The following is a 26,580-nucleotide window of genomic DNA, read 5'->3' as shown; positions in this document are numbered from 1 at the left end:
AAATGTTAGCTATTAGTGTTATTTGTAGAAGTGAACCTTAATGATTTCATATATAATCTTTTGTTGAACTCTATTGAAATGTTTGTTCATTTTAGAATTCATATTTTTAAAAAATTTTAAAGTTAATCTGAAGTAGGCATTTATCTAGACAAAAAGGAATTGAACAGGGGGCTAATAAAATAAATAGAAGAAGTAAATTAAAATTCTTTATTTCACTATATAGGAGGGTTTATCTCAGTATGTCTACTAATCCTATTAGAGTTATTCAGTAATTCAGTAAAAGTGCTGATTAGATTCAGGGTACCATATATTTCAGGATATTTGGGGGTCAGAGGGAAAGATATAGACTAATGCTGGGCATTCATGCTCAGTCCTTTACTAGGTGTTTTGCTTTCCATTTTCAAACTGTCCAACACACTAAGGATTCTCTTTTCTAAATAAATCAGGAAAAAATTCTCTGTTATGTCAGAAAATTAATCAGACCCATGATAGGTAGGTTGTTTTTGATAGAACTTCCCAAATGTTCCTGGATATCATGCAGAAAAACCAAAACAAAGACAATGATTAATAGGTAAATAGAATAGGGCTTGAAAAGTTGATTTTAAAATAGCTAGGGGACAGAGTACTTTTGAAATGATTAACTGGGAGGAAAAAAATGAGATGTAACCCTGGAAAGCCAGAGATAGACAGCTTACTGTTCAGAGCTGACCTTCAAATAATTGAAAGGTTAGAGGACAGGTGTTGGGGCAGGGGGGAGGAAAGGCAAAATGCACTTCACATTTGTAGCTCGGCTAGGCGGAAAATTGGGCAGTGATTTACCAGTAGACTTTGGGCAAGCCATTGCCTCTCCGACCTTGTTTCTGCATCTATAAAATGGTACTCTGTACACTGAGGGAGCTATGGTTTCATCATCGAGGATCTCTTGGGAGGTAGTGAGTTCTCCATTACTAGAAATATTTAAGCAAAAGATGAATGACCTGATAGGTATGTCGGAGAATGAGTCTTGCTCAAATACAAGTTGGATTAGAAAGCCTGTAAGGCTTCCTTGAACTCATTTCTGGGATACTCCCTCGGTCAGTGGAGGATACAACCTTTCTATGCCTTCTTGGGTTGTGTGGTCTTTTTGTCATCATGTTTTCCTAGAAATCCTCCTTCAAAAATTCGCCTATAGTAGAATGATCGGATATTTTCTATAATAATAATATAATTTCTATAATAATAATAATAGCTAATAGCATTTATGTAGAGCTTCAAAATATGCAAAGCACTGCATATATCATTGCCTTATTTAATCCTAACAACCACGCTGAGAGGTAGGTGTTACTATTTTACAGAGGAGAAAACTGAGGCTCAGATAGATTAGGTGACTTGTTCAGGATCACATAGCAAGTATCTGAGGCAGGATTTGAACTCAGGTCTTTCCTAGGTGCACATCTCAAGATATCCATAATCATGGGTGGGAGGACAACTTGGGGAGAAAAAAGAAAAAAGAGAAAGGGATTATCCTGCAAGGAGAAAATACTGGAAACTAGGGAAAATGAGAACTGTGGAAGCTTATGCCCCTAAATCTTGCATACTCTCTGTCTGTCTGCCTGTCTCTCTCTGTCTCTGTCTCTGTCTCTCTCTCTCTCTGTCTCTCTCTGTCTCTCTCTCTCTCTCTCTCTCTCTCTCTCTCTCTCTCTCTCTCTCTCTCTCTCTCTCTCTCACACACACACACACACACACACACACACAATGACTCAATTTTGATTTTTTAAACATTGTGCTTAATAAATACTTGTGTACTTAATTTGATCAAAACCAAGGTTCTTTCTACTTTCTCACATATTCACTTAAATCTCCCTTCGATCCACCCCTTCTACAACTCCCCTACTCCTGTTAGAATGTTAACTCCCTGGAAGCAAAGACTGTTGCCTATAATTTAATCCCAGAGCTTTCTCAGCAGATGCCTGGCACATTTCTTCATTTCTTCCCTGGCTTGTACTTCAGCACCTCTCTGACTGCCCTAGAAAGTGCATTAGTGGGATAATTTCATCATTTTGTAAAATCTCATCAGTCTTGGGGTTCTGTCCCTTCTTCACCCTCAATCTCCTCCATTTAAGGAGAGAGAGACCAGCTCAGACATTTCATTTCTCTCCTGGCCACTTCGGGATATCTCTGACTCTTCCACCATGCCCTCGGCTTGTTTTTATCTGTCATCTTCCCCCATTAAATTATAAGGTTCTTGAGGGCAGGGACTGTCTTTTTTCAATCTGTATCCCCAGTGCTTGGCACAGTGCCTGACACTAATATTTAATGTTTATATATGTTTATAAATGTTTAATGAATGTTTATTGACTGTTAGCATACTAAATGCTTAATAAATGCTTTGCCTGCCTACCTAGGCATCCGTCTCAATATCTAGCCTAATGCTAAACATTCAAATAACTACGCAGGTGCTTTTATTTGATCTGGACCTATTATTTCATTTGTGTAGGAAACTGTTGGTCTAGAAACTCTTCTACCTATACAGGTCAGCAACTGGTCTACAACTTACATTCTTCAAATCAGAATTTAAGTGACTTATCTACAGTAATACAGCCACTAAAATGTCAGAGGCAGAAATAAAACCCAGGTGTTCTTGACTCTATGGCAGGCCCTCTATCCACTAGACCATGTTGTCTCCTCTCCTTTGGCCCAACACAGCTAAAAACGCCATTATTATTATCCTGAACATTCATCATCACTGTTGTACTGCTTACTGTACCTTGACAAACACAGACTGAATTATAGGATCTCAGGGTCAGGCAGGGTCTCGTATACTATGTAGTCCAACCAGAACCCAACCAAAAAGCTCTTCTACAATACTGCACTCAGGAAGACATCTTCCCTTTAGAAAAAGACAGAATAATAATTCATTCAAAGATTTAAACAAGATGGTCAGGTAAGGACGTGGTAACATTCAGTCACAGTGAAGAAAACCCCAGATAAAGCCAAGGCTAAGATATTAATGTCATAAACTAATGGCCCAATCACCCAAGCTATGAATCCTATTAAAACTCAGCATCTGGCCTGGAATACTGTTCCACATCAACCACTTCAGGGAAGTCTGAGGCTCATTGATCCCTTGAGCTGAAGTTGGGCAAAAACCAATCCGGTATCCACACCTAAGTCAGGTTTCTGTGCCATTTAGCAATGTGGACTTAGGAGCTATATTAAGTGAGATAAGGAGAATCTGTTGAAAAAGCAAAAAAACAAACCCTCAACGCCCATATCCTGAGAGGAAGAGAGCTAGCAATGGGGATAAAAATTGTCGGTGAGATGTTTCAGAAAAGCAGTTAAAATAATACTTTACCAGTCTGTCCCCCTCTCTTCTGATCCAGCTCAGACACAGATTTCCAAAAATAGTTTCCAAAATGTACTGGCCCTAACTAATGACATAAATGGCTACAGAGCCATCTGATGCCAAGATCGGAGGTACATTTTTGGGTTTTTTCTTCATTGTCTTGATTCCCTCTTCATTTCCTCCTTGTTTTTGTCCACCATCATCACCCAGATTGCTTTGAAAAATGTATCACCCCTTGCTGGCTCTTTCCTCTTAATAAGGAATCCTAAATCACTGCTGTTCTTACCTATATAGGACTTTTGCTCAATTGAAACAGGATCTTCGGTGCTAGAGACAAGGGTAGTATGCTGAAAAGAATGCTTACTGGTCAGGAGACCTATGTTCAAATCTTGATATGGACACTCATAAGCTATGTCATTACAGTACCTCTCTGGGCCTTGATTGTCTCATCTGTAAAATGGGGGCAGTGGGTTCTAGAACTATGTACCTCACAAGGATGTCTTGAGAAAAATTCTTTGTAATAACAACTCAAATAATTGTAGTACTTTCTGGTTTCAAAGTGCTTTTTTTTTGAGGGGGGAATCCTGGGATTACCTGTCTTGCTCAGTCTGGAAGAGGCTACTCATGGACCAGTCCTAATGACTGACACAGAGGCTTTGACTTGCTTTATTTGCAAACACCAGACCCTCATGAGACTGACTGGACAAACTGACACTAAAAGGGTAAGTTAGTGAAGAACCAATCTATCTATAGCAGGGGTTCTTAACCTGGGGTCTGCAAATTTGTTTTTTTTCCCAATATTATGATAACTAAATTTATGTTGGTTTCCTTTGTAATTTTATATGCATTTAAAAACATTCTGAAAAGGCTTCTTTCAACTCCCAAAGGGGCCCAGGAAACAAAATTAACAACCTCTGATCCAGAGAGAGATTTGAAAACTATACACGCATTATATGCATTTATATATGTCCATATGTATACATAAAGGGAAGTCATTTACTTGCAATGCTCATAATGAGTGTTATTAAGTTAATAAATATAATAAATCTGTTTCAGAAGTTGGCCTGGCCTATTTTGTTGTGCTGCACTGTGATTTAAGTATACTTGTCGTACAACAGAAGTGATTACAGTGTGGGCCACCTGAAAGACAGTCATAATATCACAGATGTACCCTCAACTGTGATGCATAAGCTGTTGTGAGTTTCCATGCCTATTTGTTGAGGGTTTTGCTGATCTAACTTGTCCGTTTTTAGGGTCAGTCATTTCTGCTTGGGTCTCTGTTGATAAGCAATGCCACACAGTAGGAAAAGACCTGTATTTGGAGTCCCATCCCTGCTCTGCCACTCTCTCACCTCAGCTCTCTCGGCCTCAGTTTCCTCCTCCATAAAATTCTAGGAGATTGAATTAAATGACCCTTAAATTCCCTTCTACCTCTAATGGTCCTATCAGAACAAAGGAAAAGGATCTTGGGCAGTAGAATCCCATTATAACCCTGAGATCAGGAAGCAAAGGCAGGGATGCCTCAGTCAGATGTAAGCTTCCAAACTGCTGAATTTTCAGTGTGAGCATTTATTCCTCAGAAATTGCTACAAATCACACCTTTATGTACTGCTTTGTTGATTGCCTCAACTAAAGAAAGTGTTAAAAAATGATGCAGATTAAACTTGAAAGTGCATGCACGTACATTTTACCCCCTAAGAGCCTAGTGTTAAACATTCACCATCATATCCCTGAGCAAAGTAACAAGCAGGTCTAGCCTACATTCTGATGAGTACAATGAACTGCCACAGATACAAGAGATGTGATCTTTACACCTTTGGATGAACAGAATAGGAAAGTATACTACACCAGAGCTTCCACATATCTTATGTTTATGAATTAGGTACCAAGGTTTGGAAAAGTTAAGAATGAAAAATGAATCTTGGATTTTAAAAACTTGGGTCCAAAGTCCAGATGCGTCGTGTACTAGTTGAGTGATTTGGTATCTATTGTCCTCCCCTCTAAAATGAGGAAACTGGTCCAGATAGCCTCTAAGGTGCCTGACCCTAAGGCTCATAACCATACAAAATCCTCTGTTCCCAAAAGTCAAGTTTTTTTAAGCTTTCCGAGTTTTCTCGGAAATTCACACAGTTTTCTGTGTGAATTTTTAAATATTGGAGAAAGTCCAACAAATCAACAAGTCAAAAATGTGCTTCATCTTTCAAATGAGAAAAAGAATCTCCCTTGACCACCTCAATACCCCCACATCCCCTCTTCCCATTCACTTTTGAACCATTTCGATGAACAGTGATGTACCAGCCTATGGGTATGTTCCAACAATGAGAACTCAGCATGCGTGATTCAAATATCAGAGAAGAAAGTTCACCTTAAAATTCAGCGATTAGTGTTTTTCCACGGTGTTCAATTTCCAGAAGAGAACCCAAGTCCAGAATATAAGGACTTAAAACATAGGTGCCCGTAGTTTATCACCAGCATCCCAAGAATTAGACAAAACCCATTTAAAAACTTGTTAGGATAACACCTCCAAGTTTTCACAGGAGCAGGGAGCTTCATGGGAAGTTCATTCCCATCAGTGACCAATAATGAGCCCCTGAAGGGGGTGAAGGAAATAGAATTAGGTCCAATATTAACATGTACCTGGAGAGTGAATGAAATGAAAAGCTAAGTGGAATGGAAGACCACTGTTATCCCAGGTGCTTTAGCTGGAGACTCAAAACTTAATCAGCTTTTCTCTCCTTGGGAAGGAAAAGGGGACAACAAGTTGAATCTGCATCTCAAAAATGTGCCTTGGTTTCCTGGCTTTTAGCCCTATTGTGAATCACGTACACATGCTGAGTCCTTTAAGAAATAATGAGATGTCACATTGTCCAGCGTCCTAGGATGGAATGATCATACAACCCCTCAAGCATACTTCATTACCCTAACTCATCTCTTCCACTGAAAAAAGCAAAGAAGATGGAAAGGAAAAGAAAATGGAATAGAGAAAGAAGAGGAGAGGAGAGGACAGGACAGGAGAGGAGAGGAGAGGAGAGAGGGGACGAGAGGGGAGGGGAAGGGAGGGGAGGGGAAAAAGTAAAAAATGTCAATTTACATTTGCAAAACTATATAAAACAATGACATTTCTCATTCATTTTGTTTTTTAAAATATATGTGTCTATACTTATTGGGAAAATCTTTCTTTTCAAATACTTATATTTGAAAAATAATTATTTTATAGAATATATCATTTATGCTAACATATAATAGGCATATCAATACTATTTTAATTGAACTAATAAAAAGTTTGAATGTATTTGTTTTATTTCTAATATGGCAAATATTGATAGATAGAATCCATATAAACAAAAGTTCTTTGGGGTCCTCAATAATTTTTTAGAGTAGAAAGGGGTCCTGAAATTCAGATGTTTGAGAACTGCTGCCCTACAATATGAGGCATTCTCTAAAGATCATTTTGAAGAGAAAATGCTTTCTGGGTCCTAAAGAATGAAGCTTCAGTGGAGAAACTGAGAAGTTTGAGACCAAGAGACTCTGCCAGGCATTTATCAGATCATCATGCGCAGCAGTCAGGCCTTCCCTGACCCCAATCAGATCCCTGTGCTTTCAGGTTTCTATTTCCCTGCTAGTAATTGGGACTTGCTGAGGGACAAGAGGAAACTGGAGGTATGGGCCCCCCAGCACTCTCCCTTCACCTAACTCCATCTTCCCACATTTATTTTTATATTATGAAGAATTTATATCATACAGAAAATTCATAGTATTCATGTATTTATTACTATCTAATATATTATATAATAAATATTATATATGCATTTATATTATAAAGAAAAAATAATTACTTACATTTCTAGAATACTTCAAAGTTTGCAAAGGGGCAACAACCCAGTGAGATAAGTAGTATAATTACCCCTACATTTACAATATAGTATTATTTTATTTTTAATTTTTGCATTTTTTTTTAATTTCATTAAAATTTTAAAAAAATTTTAAATTAAGAGAACGAAATGGGGGCGCAATTTAGCAAGACAAGATAAGGGTAGTTAGGATAGCAATGAGCTTTGAGTTCATGCCACAAAAGGATTGGTTGAAGGCACCAGGAACATTTAACCCAAAAAGGAGAGTTGGGGAACATGTCTGGCTTCAGGTATTTAAAGATCTGTCACATGGAAAAGAAACTGAATTTTTCTGTTTGTCCTCAAAGGACATAACCAGAAGCAATGAGTAAAAATTGAAAAGATATAATTAAACCTTGATGTAAAGATTTCCCCAACAATTAGAGATGTTTAAAAGAAGCCTGACTGGGTTCCCATGGAAAGTCATCAAGAAAAAAATAGACTAGATGATCAGTTGTTGGGTGCATTGTAGGGGGAGGTCCTCTGTAGTTGTTGGTTAGAATAGAAAACTTACAAGATCCCTTCTCATTCTATGATTCTGTCACTTTATAAATGAGAAAATTGAGACTCAAATAGGTCAAGTGAATTGTCCATGGTCACACAGTTAAGGTAAGATTCAAACTTAGGTCAGCTTATTACAACTCTAGAGATTTCCATCCCTTATTACCCTTTGCAATTGGATTTTGACGTAACTTAGAAACCATTTATTATGTTGTTTCATATAAGCTGTGTGTGCATAAGCTAATTAAGTGGTTGTCCATGTTATTTCTTTTTGAAATAAAGGAGAGGTGTAGAAAAGGAAACGGAAGGAAGAAGGAGAGAGAACAAAGGGAAGTCGGAAGAGGGCTTTGTCTTTGGCAGCCAAGCAAGAAAAACCATTCATCAAAAACCACCTGGAAAGCCTTAAGCACCATAAACCCAGTCTCATAGAAATGATCCTGCAACTTATGAAATTTGCAGTTGTGGGAGGCTTGACAACTAACAGTGAAATCATCAGAAATTCAATAGTAGCTAATACAGAAATTTTATTAATTTTTACTTTTCCTTGGTAGTATGAGTGTGTTTTCATGTCATAAACTAAAAAGGATCCATCAACAGAGAATATATTGTCCTCATTGTTTGAGGCCTTCAAAAAAAGAGGACTTCCGAGCTGTTTTGGGCACATGAAATTATACATAATAAGTATGCAATAAATAGCTAGCCTCTTTTTATCCCCTTGTTTTTCTTCATTTTCCCCTTTCACTCTCTTTATTTTCTGGTTTTCAGTGTGTATGTGGCAGTAATGAGGATTCGGCTCTGGGTCTAGATTGTATTGAGCCATAACAGGAAATGCAAAAGAGGGAGAAAATGTCTCCTCCATCTTCTCATCAATCAATGTGGTTTTCAAAAGCTGCCAGTTCTTGGCCACCAGTATGATCTTACCTCCAAGTTATTGTTGTTCAGTTTCAATCTTGTGTTCAGGCACTCTTTGTGACACCATTTGGGATTTTCTTGGCAAAGATACTGGAGTAGTTCACCATTTCCTTTTCCAGTTCATTTTACAGATGAGGAAACTGAGGCAAATAGGATTAAGTGACTTGCCTAGGGTCATACAGTGTCTAAGGACAGATCTGAACTCAGTTCTTCCTGATTTCAGATCTAGCTGCCTCTTGCTTCTAAATACTAATCCCTAAATAACTCACTGTCCAAAACTGGGTCATCTCTGGGTGTTGATTTCTATCATCTCAAAGAGACAGACAATTGTCAATGGCAACCCAAGAATCCAATTCCTAGAGTCAACAGCCTTGTCAGAAAGTTGATCTTTGGTCAGTTCAAGTCAACAAGCACTTAGTATCAAGGCTTACTTTGTGCTAGGCACCAGAGCTAAGCATGGAGAGTACAAATACAAGCAGAAAGAAGGACAGCCCTACCCTTAACAAGAATACATTCTAATAGCACAATACATAAAAGGGAACCAAGAAAGGAGAGGAGGGAAGAGTCAACAGTAACTAGTATGGCAGCTTTGCAGAGATTGTCCATGAGAATCAGGAGTGCAACCTGAAGAGCAATGAAAGCCTGACTTGCTTGGACCTTCCCTAAAATGGCAACAAACAGCCCAATCAGATGAAGAGACCAAAGGATACTTCCAATGTATATCACTGGCCATCCCTCATGTGACCAATCTCCCACCCAACACCTCACCTGCACACTCAGTTCTAGCTCAGGAATTCATGAGTCTTCAATCCTTCTCCCTTCCTAAGGCAACCAGAAGACTCTTTGTCACCACACAATATCAGCCCCTCCATCATTCAATGGTCATAAATAGGTTCTCAAACCTCTATATATCATTAAACTGAAAACAGAGAATTTTGCACATATTCTAGTCTACATGTTGTTTCCCTGTTAGAAAATAAGCTTATTTAAAGCTTAGATTGTCTCCTGTTTCTACTTGCATCTCCAGTTTTTTTGCACATAGCAACCACTTAAATACTTTTTTATTCATTCATTCAAACATTTTGTATATCATAAGATGCTGTACAAATGTAAGGTATCATCAATGTTTTATTATTCACATGGGACCAGTTGACTGTAACCTAATGACAATCACATCCTTAGAGTTCTTATTTCTTTGGGCCAGCACCCTTAATTGCTCCGTCTCAGATTACCTCTTTTTTTTTTTTAAACTATAGGGGCACATACATTTGGATTTAGCTGCAGAAATCCCAAAGAAAGGTCTTCAGCTCCACCCTACCACTCCTATGATGCTAAGTGATCCTAAGGTGCCTTTTTATCTCTTCTATTAGGATGTAATCTGTTCAAGAGTAGAAACCATTCTTAGTTTTGTCTCCCTAGCTACCTAGCATAGCACCTGGCACAGAGGAGGTGCCTGCTATTTCATATCAGAAGGTTTCTTCAAATAATTTGTTTAATAAAACTCAGATTGTGCTTATCCCACACATACCTGCTCCCTCTCCCATTCTTGCCTAATTAAAGTTGCCAAATCATGCAGTAGGATGCCAAGCATATCTGAGTAATGGGGATGGAGAGAAAGAGAGGAAGAACAATTTTACCAGAGGTTTGGAAGAATTCCCAAAGGGAGCCTCTATCTACTGCCTCCCAACAAGCGCATGAAATATTCATGCCCATGCAATTATGAAAAATTCCGTTATTTATCACATCCAGCAATTCTCAGCTCATTGTATACAACTGCTTTACTTCTGGGACCAATTTGCTGTTCCTTCCCAGAGTTTATGTGAAACTGGATCTCATCGGATCTTAGCTCTGACAACTTACAAGTATGTGTGTGAATACTGAAAAAGATCTGTGCTGGGTACTCTTGGTCAATGATTGGAGAAAGTAAGCAAATTTCTTTTTTTTTTCTAATATGCTTTTCTCATCAATTTCATGTTAACAACTCTAGGAAATGCCAGGTTATTATGGCATCATCTATCTAAAGCATGTCCCTGATTTGCAATATATTCTATGTAGATGGTCATACCATATTGGTCCAAAATTCAGCCTGAATAAAGGTTGTACCTCCAGAATAAGAGTTCATTGAAAGTCATTTTAGCTAAAATAATGAAAAACAATGCCTGTTACTCCACAAACTTGAATGGATCCCCATAGGATTTCAAAGATCATATATAAAATTATTTATATAGTTTGGAAGTCCTCAGCACTGCCCCTTTCTACATTCCAGTCTCCCTACACCTCACTCCTCCCCAGTACTCTTTAATCCAACCAACACTGCCTTCCTTGCTGTTCCTTGTCTGATGTCTCACCTCTTGTTTCTGTACATTTTTACTGGCCATCCCTCATGCCTGGAATGCCTTCGCTCCTCAGCTCTGCCTCCTGGCTTCCCCAGATTTCTTTAAGACTCAGCTCAAATTCTGTCTTCTAAAAGAGATTTGTTGTTTTTTTATTTTGTTTTGTTTTTTCCCAATTGCCTGCACTGCTGGTGTCTTCTCTCTGAAATTACCTCCCATTTACACTGTATAAATCTAATTTGTACATAGTTGATTGGTCACATAGAAAATAAGCTCCTTGGAGGCAGGAATGGTGTTTTTGCCCTTTGGGGTGGGGTGGTTATCTCCAGAACTTAACATAGTTCCTGTCACCTGATAAACACTTAGTTGATTGACTAAATTATAGGTAGTTACATGACCCAGTGGATATTGTTCTGGAAGATGAGTTCAAATCCTGCCTCAGACACCAAATAGCTAGGTGACTCTAGGGTTGTCCCTTCATCTCTGTTAGTTTCAGTTTCCTCACCTGTTAACTCAACAATGGCCTCCAAGGTCCCTTCCAGCTAATTAACAATAATAATAAGTGCTATAATAATAAATGCTACAACAGTGAGCATTGATACATGACTTTAAGGTTTGCGAAGGGCTTTATATGTTATCTAATTTGATCTTTATAGCAGCCTTGCAAGATAGGTGTTGTTGTTATTCCCATTTTATAGATGATGAAACTGAGGCAGGCAGAGAGTAAATGGTTTGTCCAGGTTCACAAAACAAGTAAATATCCAAGGCAGGATTTAAACTCAGGTCTTCCTGACTCCAAGTCCCATGCTCTATGATCCCATGAGCTGCTCTCAGCTTTTATATAAGCTAACTTTGGAAGAAAGAAAACCACATGTACCAGTGAAGGATGTTTATTCAAGGAAACATAGAACAACCGTCAGAGTCCCCCTTGGGACAGTAGTAAAGCAAGGCTTGAACAAGAACAAAGACAAAAGATTCAGAGCTGTCCTGAAAAGGACTTTGAAGGAACATGATTAGCAGTAAATCCCTGCGCCTACCAAGAAAGTTGTTTAAAAAAGATAAATTACGGGAAAGGAACCTAGATCAGACAAGCAGGGAGATGTCCTGATTGGAAAGACCAGTCAGCACTGGAATGAGATATCAAGAGAAATCTAGAGTCTTCTTTAACATCTGGGTTCAAACCTCAACTCCGTCACCTACTGCCTAGGTGACTGCAGGCAAAGCATTTCATCTTCCTGAGCCTTAGTTTCCTCATCTGAAAAATGAGGTGGGTCGGACTAGAGGACCCACTTCTGACTCTCAATCCAGTAGCTAGCAGTCCTCTGTGATCCTTCAAAATCTTGAAAAACAAGACATACTCATTTGCCTTGGCTGGGGTGCCTTCCTACTCTGTGTGAAGGGTGTGGTGAGGGAGAGAAATGGAGAGAAACTTTATTAGTGTCTGAAAGTCTCCTATGAGGGGCTTTGATAATGCTTATGGAGACATGGCTAGTGCTAATGCTGGAAATATGGAGTCTAGAAAAAAAGGATGTACAGAGTAGGAAGCCTCAATTTTCACTTCAACTTAAAAAGTGTGTATGACCAAGTCATCAGTGTTCTATCAGTACTGTACCTGCACATAATAGGTGCTTAATAGGATTTTAAGCCAGATTTTCAGGAGGAACCAGACTGTTATTCGTAGCTCATGTCTTCCCACCAGTGTTCTTTCCAAGAAAACCTTTGGAAGATTACAGACCTGGGATTTATGAATCTAAACCTAAGATCCTCTGAATGCAACCATGATTAAGGTCCATCTTTCCAGTGCTAACCAAAAACACCCCAGAAAGCCTAATGGAAAGAATCCTAGAGGACGAGATAGGTTGTTGGGCTACCTGGAGTTTTGGCTCAAATGCCCATTAATTATACGGCCAAGGGTATTTGCTAAAGGAAGTCACCCCATACTTCCCCAGCTGCTACTTCCTTAAGTGCCCATGCTCAATAGCATGGAGGCAGGGGAGGGTAGAAGGGGAGAGAGGAATGAAGAAGATGTTTTTAAAACTTTGAGAATGAACTGAGCATCAAATTGAACTTATTTTTCTAGATAATAGGAACCACTGAAATAATGTTCATTGTGAGGTCTTCCGTTCTAGCCAATTGTTCAAAAGTGTACGTGACACTGGGGTGGGAGGCAGGTGGGGAATAGTAACTAGGATTTGATTGACTACACTGCCGAAAGCCCTCCAACATCATAAGTTTTCCTGATTGGCTGAGAGTAAGACTGGGTTTTATAGAATGAAGAAATGAGATCTGTCTGGAGACCCCAGGCTGTATGCATAATTTACTAAAGAACTGCTGAATAATTCACTAAACTCTGTTCTCAGTAGCCAAGCATGGATATATACATATAAATGTGAAGATTTTTTTGATCTGATGATCTGGAAGAGTTAATATAGTTTCCCCAAAGGCTCTCTGTTCTCCTTGGGATTGGTTTATGTGTTTAGTTCTATTAAACTCAGTCAACATTTTTTAGTCTTCTGTTTCAGATAAAATACTCTAGGAAAATTTGAGAAAGAATAAACCACTTTTAAGTGACAGATATCAGGGAAAAGTCTTCACTGAAGGAGGAGCATCTAAACTAAAGCTTGAAAGAAGAGAAAGTTTTCCACACATGGGAATGAGAAGGCAATGCAATTCAAGCTTGCACAAATACATAGAGTCAGGAGATGACAATAATCAGAAACAAACAGTAATCCATATTGCAAGCAACATAGAAAGTGTGAGGAAGGAATAATTTGAAATAAGGCTACAAAAGTAGATAGGAGCTAAATTGGGGAGCATCTTAAGTGCCAAAAAAAGGAGTTTGGATTTTACCCATAGAGCCAGTGGTCTCCAAAAAGGAGACCATGGCGTCATCCCAAAGGGGTGAGCTTTCATATATCTGTGTGTATATGTATGTTACCCTTTGAGGTAAGTGCTACTATGATCCTCTTTTTCCTTGAAGAAATGGGCTGAGACAGATTACGTGATTTGTCCAAGATCACACAGCTGGTAAGTATCTGAAGCAGGATTTGAACTCAGCTCTTCCTGACTTCCAAGTTCAACACTACCCATACCTAGTTGCCTGATAATTTGTAAGCAAAATTACATGTATGAGGGTGAAAAGGGGTGTCCTCAACAATGTTTTATTGATGGAGATGCATGATCAAAAAGTTTAGAAGAGAATAAGAATGTATTAAGCACCTACTATGTGTCAGGCACTTTGCAAAATGTTACCTCATTTGATCCTCACAAGAAACCTGTCTTTTTATGATCTCTATTTTAAAGTTGAACAAACTGAGGCAGGCAGAGGTTAAATGACTTGCCCAGGGTCATAGCTGGAGTCTGAAGCAGGATTTGAATTTGGATCTTCCTGATTCCAGGCCCAGTCCATGTTGTGCTACCTAGAAACCATTGCTATAGGTAATAGGGAAACACTGTTGGGATTTGAGCAGAAAAAAAATGACCTAAAGGGAAGGATATTTTTATAGTTATCTAAGAGATATGTTGTAAAGGGAAAGCTAGAGGGAGAGACGTATGTAGGAAGGAGGATGTTTCAATGGTCCAAGTGAAAGAAAAATACAAGAACGTGACCTAAAATGGTGGCCCTCTATGTGAGTATAGAAAAGGGTCTAGAGAAGATATAAAAGCAAAGGAACTTGGCAGCTGATCTAGAAAGGGAGAAAGGGAAAGGAAGAATCAAAGTTGTTGCTGAGGTCTTGAACCTGGGTATCTGGAAGATGGTACTATATATTAGGATCTTAAAAACCTCACAGACAAATGCAGGAAAGCAGAAATATTAAAGAAATCCTCCAACAATCCTAATTCAACACCAAAATAGATGCTGAAAATCAAATAACCAAGAAAAGCCTCCAACTGTCTTTGAATATCAAACAGAGCATTTTGAATTTGATCCTGAAGTGATAGGGAACCACTGGAGTTTACTGAGTGAAGATGTCTCATTTGGCCAGACCTGTACTTTAGGAAAATCACTGTAGTACCTGAATGGAGGATGCACAGGAGTGAGGAGAGACTAGAGGCAGGCAGAACCAGCAGCAGGATTATTACAACAATATCTTGGCTTGATGAATCAAACAGATTTCTCAGCTGCTGCTCTGTGGTCTTTTCAGATTTCCAATGCCCACAGGCTTATGTCCATTTCAAGGCTTCTACCACTACCTTTTCCTGAAAACTCTGCTACTGATTCTGGTTACCTGGCAGACCTCTTACCTCTAGATTATCCAAACTAACAAGGTTGAAACCTGAATGAGGTCACCTCAGAGCACTTACTCAACTAATATCAGGAAAGAAATGAGTCATGTGCTCATGAACACATGGTGATTGAGTGAAGAAATTCTTGATCAGCCTTCCTAAGAGGAAGCTGCCAATGTGAAGGTGTAAGATGGGCTTATCACACCTTTTATTTGCACCCCCAGTTTCAATTCAGCAATCCTCCATCTTTGGTGCTTCTGAATCTTTCCAATTAGAAGACTTTTTGTCGTCACACAACTTCAACATCTCAAGCCCTCGTGGTAGGAAGGAGGCTCACCAAAGTCTCCATATGGTTAGATTGGAAGTAACCAAAAAAAAAACTTAAACAAGGAAGAGGATATCTGCACATGCTTCAAGAACTGGTCCTCAATGGCCAAATACCTCCAGCTCCATTATATTGACATTTACTTTTCCACCAACTAGAAATTACAAAAAGAAGTGGACTCACCTCACTTCCCATGTCCCCTTTTCAGGGTTCACAACCACTCTGGCTCAGATACTGATAAACTTTGGTATGGACTCCAGCTCCTGGACCTCTAATAGCTTCCCCTTCTGAATTTTCAAGCTCACAGGTCTGTAGCCTTGCATTTAAGAGCAAGAAAATAAAGAGAGAGAGAAAAGAACAGAGGTACCATGGATTCCCACTCAGAGGTAGGCTCAGTAGGCTGCTGACTTTGGCATTTCCTCTCTCCCAACCCAGTACCTTCCAGTGGTTATTGCCTCAAGCACCCTCTAGAATGAAAGACAGAGATCAGATTGCTAAAGCCTTTTGTGCACATGCTCTGTTCCTGCTCAACAGTCAATGCAAAGGCCCCCACTAGGTCATATTGTGCTTAGATAGGAAACAGTCATGTAATACCAGCAAGTGCCCTGAAGTGGTACCAAGGCTTTCTATTACCCAAGCCCAGAAATAGCTCTCATTGTCCGTTCCTTCATTACAAAAATAAAAGTCAACTACAGGAAACCAAAGATGGGAGCATTGTGTAACTATTCTAGAAGGAAAGAGTTCCTCATGTAGCTAGATTACCTAAACAGTTCTAGTCCTTAGGAAGCAGGCAGTCTTTTTATTCAGTGCTTCTTTATCCCTTTTAATGCCAACCCCCACCCCCCAGTGCCTTCAAGCTACTCTCAGATTCCCAGGACTCCATGTTTCTCCCACATCCTCCAACTCTTTCCAAACCAACCTATCACAGCTCATTCCTCCAGGGTCTGTTTTCTTGTATGGACCAAACAACCAATATTTGTTAAGCACCTATGATGTACCAGACATTGTCTTTATCACTAGGGATACAAAGACAGAAATGAAGAAATGAAATAGTCCCTGACTTCAAGGAGCTTTCATTTTCTTGGTGTAGTATGTGTGTGTGTTTGTATACATACACATATATACACACAATATGTATACAGACATATATAAAAACACATATAGATATATATATACAAAAATTAGACAAAATAAATATACACACATATGTACTTCTATATGTATATATACACATATATACATACATGTACAGATATATATATCTGTGTATACAAAAATTATACAAAACAAATACAAATTATTTGGTGCAGTGAATAGAACGATGGACCAGAAGTCAGGAAGACTCAGTTCAAATCTGTCCTTAGACATTTACTAGATCTGTGACCCTGGGCAAATCACTTCACCCTATTTGCCTCTGTTTCCTCATCTATAAAATGAGCTGGAGAAGGAAATGGGAAACCACTTCAGTATCTTTGCCAAGAAAACCCCAAACAGGGTCACGGAAGAGTCAGACACTACTGAAAAATAACAACAACCAATTTTGCAGGGAAGATAGTAGGAAAGTCTCTACACAGGAAGTAACCCCTGACCTATGCTTTGAGGAATACGAGGGATTCTAAGAACAGAGAGGAGGGAGGACATAACAGGTACTGAGCAGGAGATAGAATGTTGCATACAAGAAACAAGAAGGCTAGTTTGGCTGGACAGTAGAATGCTCAAGAGGAAGTAATCCATCATAATAAGACGAGAGGCAGATTGCAACTAAATTGGGCAGGGCTTTAAATTCTTAACAAGGTTTATTAATTTGATCTGAGAGGCAGTAAGGAACCAGTGAAACTCACTGAGCAGGAGAGTGACATAGTCAGGCCTGTACTTTAGGAAAATCACTTTGGTAACTCCCTGGTGGATAGGTCAGGAATGAGGGGAGTCTTGAAAACAACTGCAGTCATTAGGAGGCTGGTCCAACAGTCCAGGTGAGAGGTGATGAGTATCTGAACCTGAGTGTTGGCTGTGTGAGTACAAAGGAGTCAGGGCAGCCACAGATGTGAGTAGATTACACCTAAGTGACTGGAAGAATGATGGCAGTCTTGACAGAAATAAAGCCATTTCGAAGATAAATGGTTTGGAGAGGGAAAGATAATGAGTTCTATTTTGGACAAATTGAGTTTGAGATGTTTCTAGGGAACTGCTAATAAACTAATTGGCCCAGATGAATTAATTGTAACTAAAGCATTAATGGACAATAAAGTTACCCTTTTACATTACCCTTTCCAGGTGATATTTTTTATCTTAATAGCTGCCTTTAGTTCCTTGAAAAAGTGAATGCAAGCAAGAATTCTAGGTTAAAAGGCTGACTGATGGAAGAGGAAGATGTTATTGATTGGGAAGGAGTTACAACAGAGAACACATATTGGGGACCTGCTTGGGAATGGAGGCTGCTGAATACAGAATAAGGCAGGATACACTGGACAAGAGTAATAGAGGGAGTTGGGCTTGCCCACAAAGAAATATTGTGTATGCAAGTTAAATTAGCATATTTGGCATATGTTGAATTTTTCCTCATATGTAAATAAAGTATTATCTTTCTGAAAATCATTGTAAAGAGAAAATAAGACAAAAGTTTCAAATTTGTAAATGCTGGAGGAGAATTTGCTTTCTAACTGCAAATGAACTGGAAATCCTGTCATAGCTTTTCTGCTGAGCATCACAAAATAATGAACAATTTCCCCAAGATCCATCTAGGAGAGTTTTGGATCAATCAGTCAGACTACTCTGCTAAGAAGGCCGAGATCATGACTTTGACCTTGGGCCAGTTAGCTTCTCTGCCTCAAAATTACATACTATGGCCCTCCCTGACCCCACTTAGCCAATCCATTTCGCAGGTGATAGCAAAATATCATGAAAAGTGACCAAAGTAGAGTTCCACCTCTGTGTGTCATTGGGCAAATCGCTTAACCTTTCTGAGCCTTACCTGGAAAGTGACATAAAGATTACTTGTACTACTTACCTCACAAGGCTATTTTTGAGGATCAGTAAGATTGAGCAGCTTTAGAGCAAAGCAGAACTACAGCAGCTTAAAAAAAAAAAACATGAGATGTGCAAATTTAGAGCCATTTCCACTTCAAATATTCATATGAGCTATTTGTGCCCAACCTGTGGTAGAGCCTTCTGAGCTCATCTTGGTCTGATCAGCCAGTCAGACAGACTATACCTTGACCCCAACATAGTGATGTCATTTTGGTCCTCTGAGAACAAAGAACCATTATCAGTCATGGAGCAAAACTTCAGCAGGGTCACATTTAGAAAATTATACAACACTTTCAAAGATCCTACTTGCTCACTTCCATGAAAGTCTATCCTTTTGACACCAATTCCATCAGTACTTATGATTCTGAATCTTGGAAGACCAAGATCTCACAAAGAATCAAAGCAGAGGAATCCAAACAGGTCCGTTTGAATTGTAAATATAAACAGTTTCAAAGGAAACTCTAATCAATGTACAATAATTAACCACCATTTTAGAGGGCCAGTGAGGTCCTCTGGAGGTAGCTAGGTGGCATTAGATGGTGCGGTGGGTAGAACCTTGGGCCTGGAGTCAGGAAGACCAGAGTTCAAATTGGGCCTTGCACACTTGCTAGCTGTGTGACCATGGGCAAATCATTTCACCTCTGTTTTCCTCAGTTTTCTCATCTGCAAAATGGAGGTAGTAACAGCCCCTACTTCACAGGGTTGTTGTCAGGATCAAATGAGCTAATATTTGTGAAAAACTTAGTACAGTGAATTGCACATAGCAGAAACCTAATAAACACCCCATTGATGAAGAAAAAAACCCAACTCCTGATAGAGAGGTGATGGACTTAGAATGCAGAATGAGACATATTCAGAGAGGTGAGCAGTGGGGGAGGAACATGTCCAATGTGGGAATTCATTTTACTTGGGCATATTGGTTACAATGGGATAGAGGGAGATGAGAGGGATAAAGATAGATTTCTGTTCATTGGAAACAATAAAATTAAGTTTTCAAAAAGAACGACGCTTGGTTGTATGTAAGTAAGCTGTAGCAAGCTAAGAATAAAGATTTTGCATATGCATGACCAGAAAGGAGGAAGGCCTGGCCCATAGTGAGACCATGGTGAACAGAAAGCTTAAGTGCTGCTCGGAGGCCAGAAAAATATGCAGAGTCTGAGGCAGGCCCCTAGTGTGTTGACCAGAGCCCCCATGGAGGATTTCACAGTATGAAGTGTGAACGAGTTTGCAACTGGATCTGCCCTGATTGAGTCAGTGACCAGACCTTTGATCTCAGGATCCCACAGAACAAGCACACACAGTGGGGTTGTTAGTACCCCACACTTCAGTCCAATCCTATAAAGCCAATCAACATTTATTAAGTACCTCTGGAGTGCCAGGCACTGGGCTAAGTAGCCCTCCAAGGCACTTCTAATCTAAAGAGTTAGATCATACACAAATGGGTCAGGAAGCTGGGAGAGGGGTAGAACCGGGAGATAGCCTGCCTGGGGGCATCTTGTGTCCTAGAGTTGAAACCCAGCAGAGCAGCAGGTATGAAGTGAAGCAAGCTGAAGTCCACTTTCTGTCGTCTATAAAGGAAGGCATTGGGAGGAGGTTAGTACTTTGTCTTCCAGCCTTCCAAAAGGAGGGAGAGGAGGCTGAGGGAGGAAGTGTGAGTCAAGGCTTGGGTTAACAACAGAGTGGTAATATTCAAAGTGATCTTCAAAGTGCCCCTCCCATAACCTGGGAGGAGCATCTTCTTTCGTGGAGTTGAAACCAAGCAGAGCAATAGAAGCAAAAGGGACAGTTTTTATTCCTGTGTTGAAACCAGTAATATCCAGCTAACATTTCGAGCATTGTGAAGAAGGAAGAGGGGAGGGATTGTCTCCTGCAACTGTCTCCGTGCATAGCTAATAATAGCTGACTTTACATCATACTTTAAAGCTTATAACGTATTTTATATCATCTGAGTCACATGATCACCCTGTGAAGTAACTGCTTCCATGATGATTTTTTTTGCAGGTGGGAAAATAAGACTATGACTGAGATTTGCCCATCCATCAGTAAATGTCAGAGGATAGAACCAGCCCCAGACCTGACTCCAGCTCTACCAATCTACCATTATTCTGTGAAATTCACAATTAGATCCTTTCTAGATAGGACCACTTTGGTAAATGTTTCTAATGAACTTTATTCTGCTGTCTTAAGGTAGAGGTGAGCCTAGATTCTCAAAGGTTCTGACGTTAAGATATCGGAAGTCCTACCAAACTGGAAAGGTTTCCAGTACAGCCTGCCAGTGGTGATTAGCATCTCCTCAAAGACCAGCCTAGCTACTTAGAAAAGTTTATCACCAGAAGACTGGCTACTAGGCAGTAATTTTTTTGGCTACCACAACTCATGAGAACTGTCCATTCAAGGTGGTGCTGGAGACTTGGAGCCAGTAAAGGAGTCATCATCTGCAATTTATAGTCCTCTAAACAATGAAAGTATAGTCCTTTGGAAGTATTGAAATGAATGAGAAGTAATTAGTTTATAACTGTAACAGGGAAGATAAATTATAATGCAATCAATTTTTAATTATTCATATGGTAATTTAGTCAGAAAAATCTTGCTGCCAGATTCTATTGGCATAATTAAGTAGACTAATATAAAAAGTCATGAGTTTCCACAGTTTAATATCTCTCATTTATTTGTACTTTGTCATACTCCCCCAACCCCCCACCAGCAACCTTTTGGGACTTCTTTTAAGAAATGAAAATATTTAATTAGCTCCTCTAACCCAAAGGTGTGACAAACAAATACTTCTACTGAACCCAAAAGAAAAGTCTAAGATACAATGGAGTTGAGGGCAGAATACTGAGCAGAATGGAAAAAGTGGAAGCAAACCATTCTTTCCCAGGCAACCTTTCACAATATAACTTGAGTCACTGTCCCCATGACCACAGCAAAATTTGATTGCACTTTCAAGTTGAAAAGGCACAAAGTATAAACCCATATTTCTATATCTTACCATTAAAAGCCAGTAGGAAGTGATAGAAAGAAAAATTCCATTTAAAATAACCACAGACAGAATAAGATACACAGCAACTATATGAACACAATTACAAAACACTTTTCACAAAAAAAACATTTAAATAATTGAAGAAATATTAATTTCTTATAGGTAGAACAGGCCAATATAATAAAAATGAAAATATTACTAAATTTATTTATTTAGTGTCATATTGAACTGCCAAAGAACTATTTTGTAGAGCTAGAAAAATCTGAATCTAGAGGAACAAAGTGTTAAAAATACCAAAGGAATCAATGAAAAAAAAAATGAAAGAAGGCAGCCTAGCAGTGTCTGGTCTCACACTATATTACAAAGTGCTAATCATCCAAACGATCTGGTACTGGATAAGAAATAGAGAGGCTGATCAATGGAATAGATTAGGTACACAAATATGCAAAGTAAATGACCACAGTGACACAAAAGAGTGGAGTGCCAAGGGTAAGAGCTCGTTACTTGACAAAAACTGTCGGCAAAACTGGAAAACAGTATGGTACATCTCACACCATATAACGAAATAAGATCAAAATGAGTATATGATTTAGATGTAAAGGGTGAAATAATAAGAAAATTAAGAAAGCAGGGGAAAAATTAACTGTCGGATATATGGATAAAGGAAGAGTTTATTACCAAATAAGAGATAGAGAGGTTCATGGGAGGTAAAGTAGATGATTTTGATAACATTAAATTTTAAAGGGTTTGTATAAACAAAACCAATGCAGCCAAAATTAGAAGGAAAGCAGAAAACTGGGGAAAATTCTTACAGCAAGTTTCTCTGATAAGGGTCTCATTTCTCAAATATATAGGGAATTGTGCTGAAATTATAAAAATAAGATCCATTTTTCTAATTGATAAATGGTCAAAATATATAAATGGGCAATTTTCAGAAGCAGAAATCAAAACTCTCAATGGTCATGTGGAAAAAATGCTTTAAATCACTAATGATTAGAGAAACACTAATTAAAACAACTCTGAGGTACCACCTCATACCTATCAGATTGCCTAACATGATAGAAAAGGAAAATGACAAATGCTGGGGTGGGAGGTGGGCATGTGAAAAATTGAAAAATTATGGACTGATCTAACCATTCTGGAGAACAATTTGGAACTTTGCCCAAAGGGTTATAAAACTGTATGTACCCCCTTGACCCAGCAATCCCACTACTAGGTCTGTATCCCAAAGAGATCAAATAAAAAGGAAAATGACCTATGTGTACAAAATATTTATAGCAGCTCATTTTGTGATGAAAGAGGATTGCAAACGGAGAAAATGCCCATCAATTGGGGAATGGCTAAACAAGTTATGGTATATGAATATGATGGAATTCTATTGTACTATAAGAAATAATGAATGGGATGATTTCAGAAAAACCTGAGAAGACTTATATGACCTGATGCAAAGTGAAGTGAGCAGAGCTAGGAAAACAAGGAACACAGTAACAGCAACATTGTAATGACTATCAACAGTGAAAGCCTTTGCTTCTCTGATCAATATAATGATCCAGGATGATTCCAAAGGACTCATGATGAAAAAGGCTATCCACTTTCAAAGAGAGAACTGATGGACTCTCAGTGCAAGTTGAAGTTTTTATTTTATTTTTCTTGCTTTTTTCACAACATGGCAAATATAGAAATATATTTTGCATGACTTCATATGTATAGTAGTTATCATATTTCTCACCTTCTCAATGGGTGGGGAAAGTAGCAGGAAGGAGAAAATTTGGATCTCAAAACAAAAATAATTTTTTTAATGGCCTCAAGTGACTAGAACATGAATTCATTGGAGACTCAGACTTTGCTAATCCAGCAAGGGAAATTTGCAGAGGTTTATGGGTAGAAAGAGCCCTACACTTGGAGACAAATGACATGGCAGCTCTATTCACTAGCTACAAGACCTTAGGCAAGTCATTTCACTTTATGAGGCCCAAATTTCCCCATCTGTAAAACTGAGGAGGTTGGCTAAGATGGTATCCAATGTACCTTCTACTCATAAAATTGGTGGGTTTAATAATTTAATTCCTTCTAACTCAGCTAATGGTAGGCACTGGCTGAAGATCAGTTATTGAACTTGCTAAGAGTTCCAGTAATTCCTCCTATGATTCTGGAATGGAAAAGGGAATGGAAAGCAACTCTTGTCAGCTTTCTCCTTTTTTTATTTCTCCATAAACATGACAATCATTTCATGTTGTTCCTGGGTCACAGGATAGTGGATATCTATCTGCTGATTTTATGATGAACAAAAAGGGGGACTTTTTCTGAAATATTTGCTTTGAGAGACCCAGAATACAAAATCCTAGTCCAGTCCTCTCCTTTTGCAAAGGTAAACACTCAGGGTCAGAGAGATGAAAGGATTTGTTAGTCAGTGACATCTTTGAAGTTTCCCCTTTGGAGATGAGGTAATGTCAACCTTAGTGTCCACGAAGTAACTAGATTCCCTGTTTAAACAGGTTTCTTTTTTCCTAGAAATTTTTTTCTTTTTTTTCTTTTTCTTTCTTTCTTTTTTTTTGAACAGGACCTATGATTTTATTGCAATGAGAAAACTCCCTCTACCGTTGCAGATTGGCACCTGAGTTTCTGAGAGTTGCCTGAGGCAGGTTGAGAAGTTAAGGGTCCCACAGCTCATAGTCACAGCTAGGGTGCCTCAGAAGCTAGACTTGAACCCAGGGCTTCCTGGCTTTGGAGGCCAGAACTCTATCCATTACAGTAGTTTACCTCTCTAGAATTAGCTCAGAAATTTTTTACCACAGTTAACAAACAAAAAAATGCACCTAGTTACTCCAACCAATCTACATGAACCATAACAACCTTATGGATAAGTCACTTAAAATCATTTAATCAACTCCTCTTCACATCTCCTACAATAAAAAGTACTGTGTAAATGCTTGACTTTAAAAATGCAAGGAAGATGAGAGCTATGCAGTCTTCACCTGGGTCTCCCTCGGGGAAGGACAAAGTAAATGTATAAGGCTCCCACGTCCAAATGTCTCAGTGTCAGAGATCTCTCACACCTTCCTGGGCCGGGAGAGGCAGACTGGATTGCGGGAGAGGACCGACTACAGGAAAGGAAAGGAGGGAAAAGGAAAGCAAAGCAAAGCCAGAAGGAAAGAAATGAAGAGGGAAGGAAGAGAAGAGAAGAGAAGAGGAGAGGAGAGGAGAGGAGAGGAGAGGAGAGGAGAGGAGAGGAGAGGAGAGGAGAGGAGAGGAGAGGAGAGGAGAGGAGAGGAGAGAAAGAGAGAAGAGAAGAGAAGAGAAGAGAAGAGAAGAGAAGAGAAGAGAAGAGAAGAGAAGAGAAGAGAAGAGAAGAGAAGAGAAGAGAAGAGAAGAGAAGAGAAGAGAAGAGAAGAGAAGAGAAGAGAAATCAGAACTACTGAAGGACCTTCTCAGCCGAGATTTGCTGTCCCTGGTGAATTGCGGAGGAGAGGGAAGTAAAGCGAACTAAGCTGCTTAGCTTGGGAAAGAAGAGGGGCGCGCGAGAGCCTCGCCACGGAGCAGGGCGCATCGAAGGAGAAGGGTCCCTGGCACCGGGCGCACAGGAGCGGAGCGACGGAGCATGGAGCCGGGAGCACGAAGGAGAGGGGAGCGGGGAGCAGCCCAGCACCGCGCAGGGGAGCGCAGAGGGCATTCTGCGAGCCGACGCCAGAGGACAGCACGGCAGGTTGGCGGAGCTAGGCAGAGGACAGCCGCCTCACCGCGGCCGCCTCCCCGGCATGTCACTTTCCCCTCTCAACTATTGGACCAGAATGCTCCCCTGGACGTCCCCACCAACTCCTGGCCCGCCTCCGAGCGGGACAAACCGAGCGAGAGATGTTCTCGTTGATTCAGGACCCCAGGTTCTCACCCTGGGTTCAGGAGAGGGAATGAAGGTTCGAGGAGCTGCTGTTACCCCTGGTCTGCCGATCCCACATCTTTCCATTGGCCCACTTTCTCTACCAGCTGTGGCCAGCTGTACCACTGTTTTATCAGGGGTCCGTGGCTTCAGCTTTGGGGTAAGGGATGAAGAATGGTGAAAGTGGGGAGCTAGGGTCATTTTTTTTCCCCTCAAGCCCCAGGGATTCAGGGCAGGAAGCACAGACTTCTACTTCTGGGAATATGCCATAGACCGGGAAAAGAGGGAGGGGAAGGGGAGGCGGAAGGATCTTCAAGTAGGTTAGGAATTTCAAGTGCCCAATATCCTAGGATTTAGAGCTGCGGAGGACCTTAGAGAGGGCGTGTCCCCAGGGAACGGGGTCGGGAAGGTCTAGATTCAACAAATGGAGTTAAAAGTGCAGATGGCCCAAGGCAAAGGATTGTAAGGAATCTTGCTTCAGAATTGAAAGGAACCTCAGAGATCACGTAGGCGGGCTGGTCTTTTTACAAATGTAGAAGCTGAGGCCCAGGGAAGAGAAATAACGGCTTAGCTAAGGTCACACAGGGAGTTAGTAGCGAGTAGCTGTCCGAATTAGCTCCCACTTCTTTGGCACAAATTTCAGTATGCTTTCCACTGCAGGAGGATAGTAAGAAGCTTTCAAAAGGTCAAAGGCCAGATTGAAATTGATGTGAATGCCTCACCTCGGAACCACCCTGCCTACCCTGATCTGTGACTCCCCTCGTCCTAGATGAAAAATTGCCCTTCTGAGTTGTAACATACCCAGGGACAATCGGGTTCGAAGAATAAGAGCCCCTGCCAAGTTCAAATGAGTGGTTGGGAGACCGGCTAAGTTTAGAAATAGGAGTGTGTTGTGCAAAACTGGAAATAGGTCCTGAGGAGAGGAGAGAGTTAGACCAAAGTCATCCTCGAGTCTGTCCTTCCTCCCCGACCCCACCCCCACCTCCACTGCCCAGATACACATAGTAACTAATAAGTGGGTACAACCTCTCAAGGAGCGGAATCTCTACTCTGATCTTAGCTATTACACCTGGTACTTTGTATATGGGAAGGGAGGCTGAGACAGCCCATACCTGCTTCTGAAAGTTTGCTTCCTGTACCTAATTCAAGAAATCATACCTCCGGCCTAGTACAAGACTTTATTGAC

This window comes from Notamacropus eugenii, chromosome 3 (assembly GCF_028372415.1).
Source record: "Notamacropus eugenii isolate mMacEug1 chromosome 3, mMacEug1.pri_v2, whole genome shotgun sequence".
Classification (NCBI taxonomy): domain Eukaryota; kingdom Metazoa; phylum Chordata; class Mammalia; order Diprotodontia; family Macropodidae; genus Notamacropus; species Notamacropus eugenii.
The sequence above is the reverse complement of the archived record's forward strand: the minus strand, read 5'-3'. Positions refer to the sequence as shown.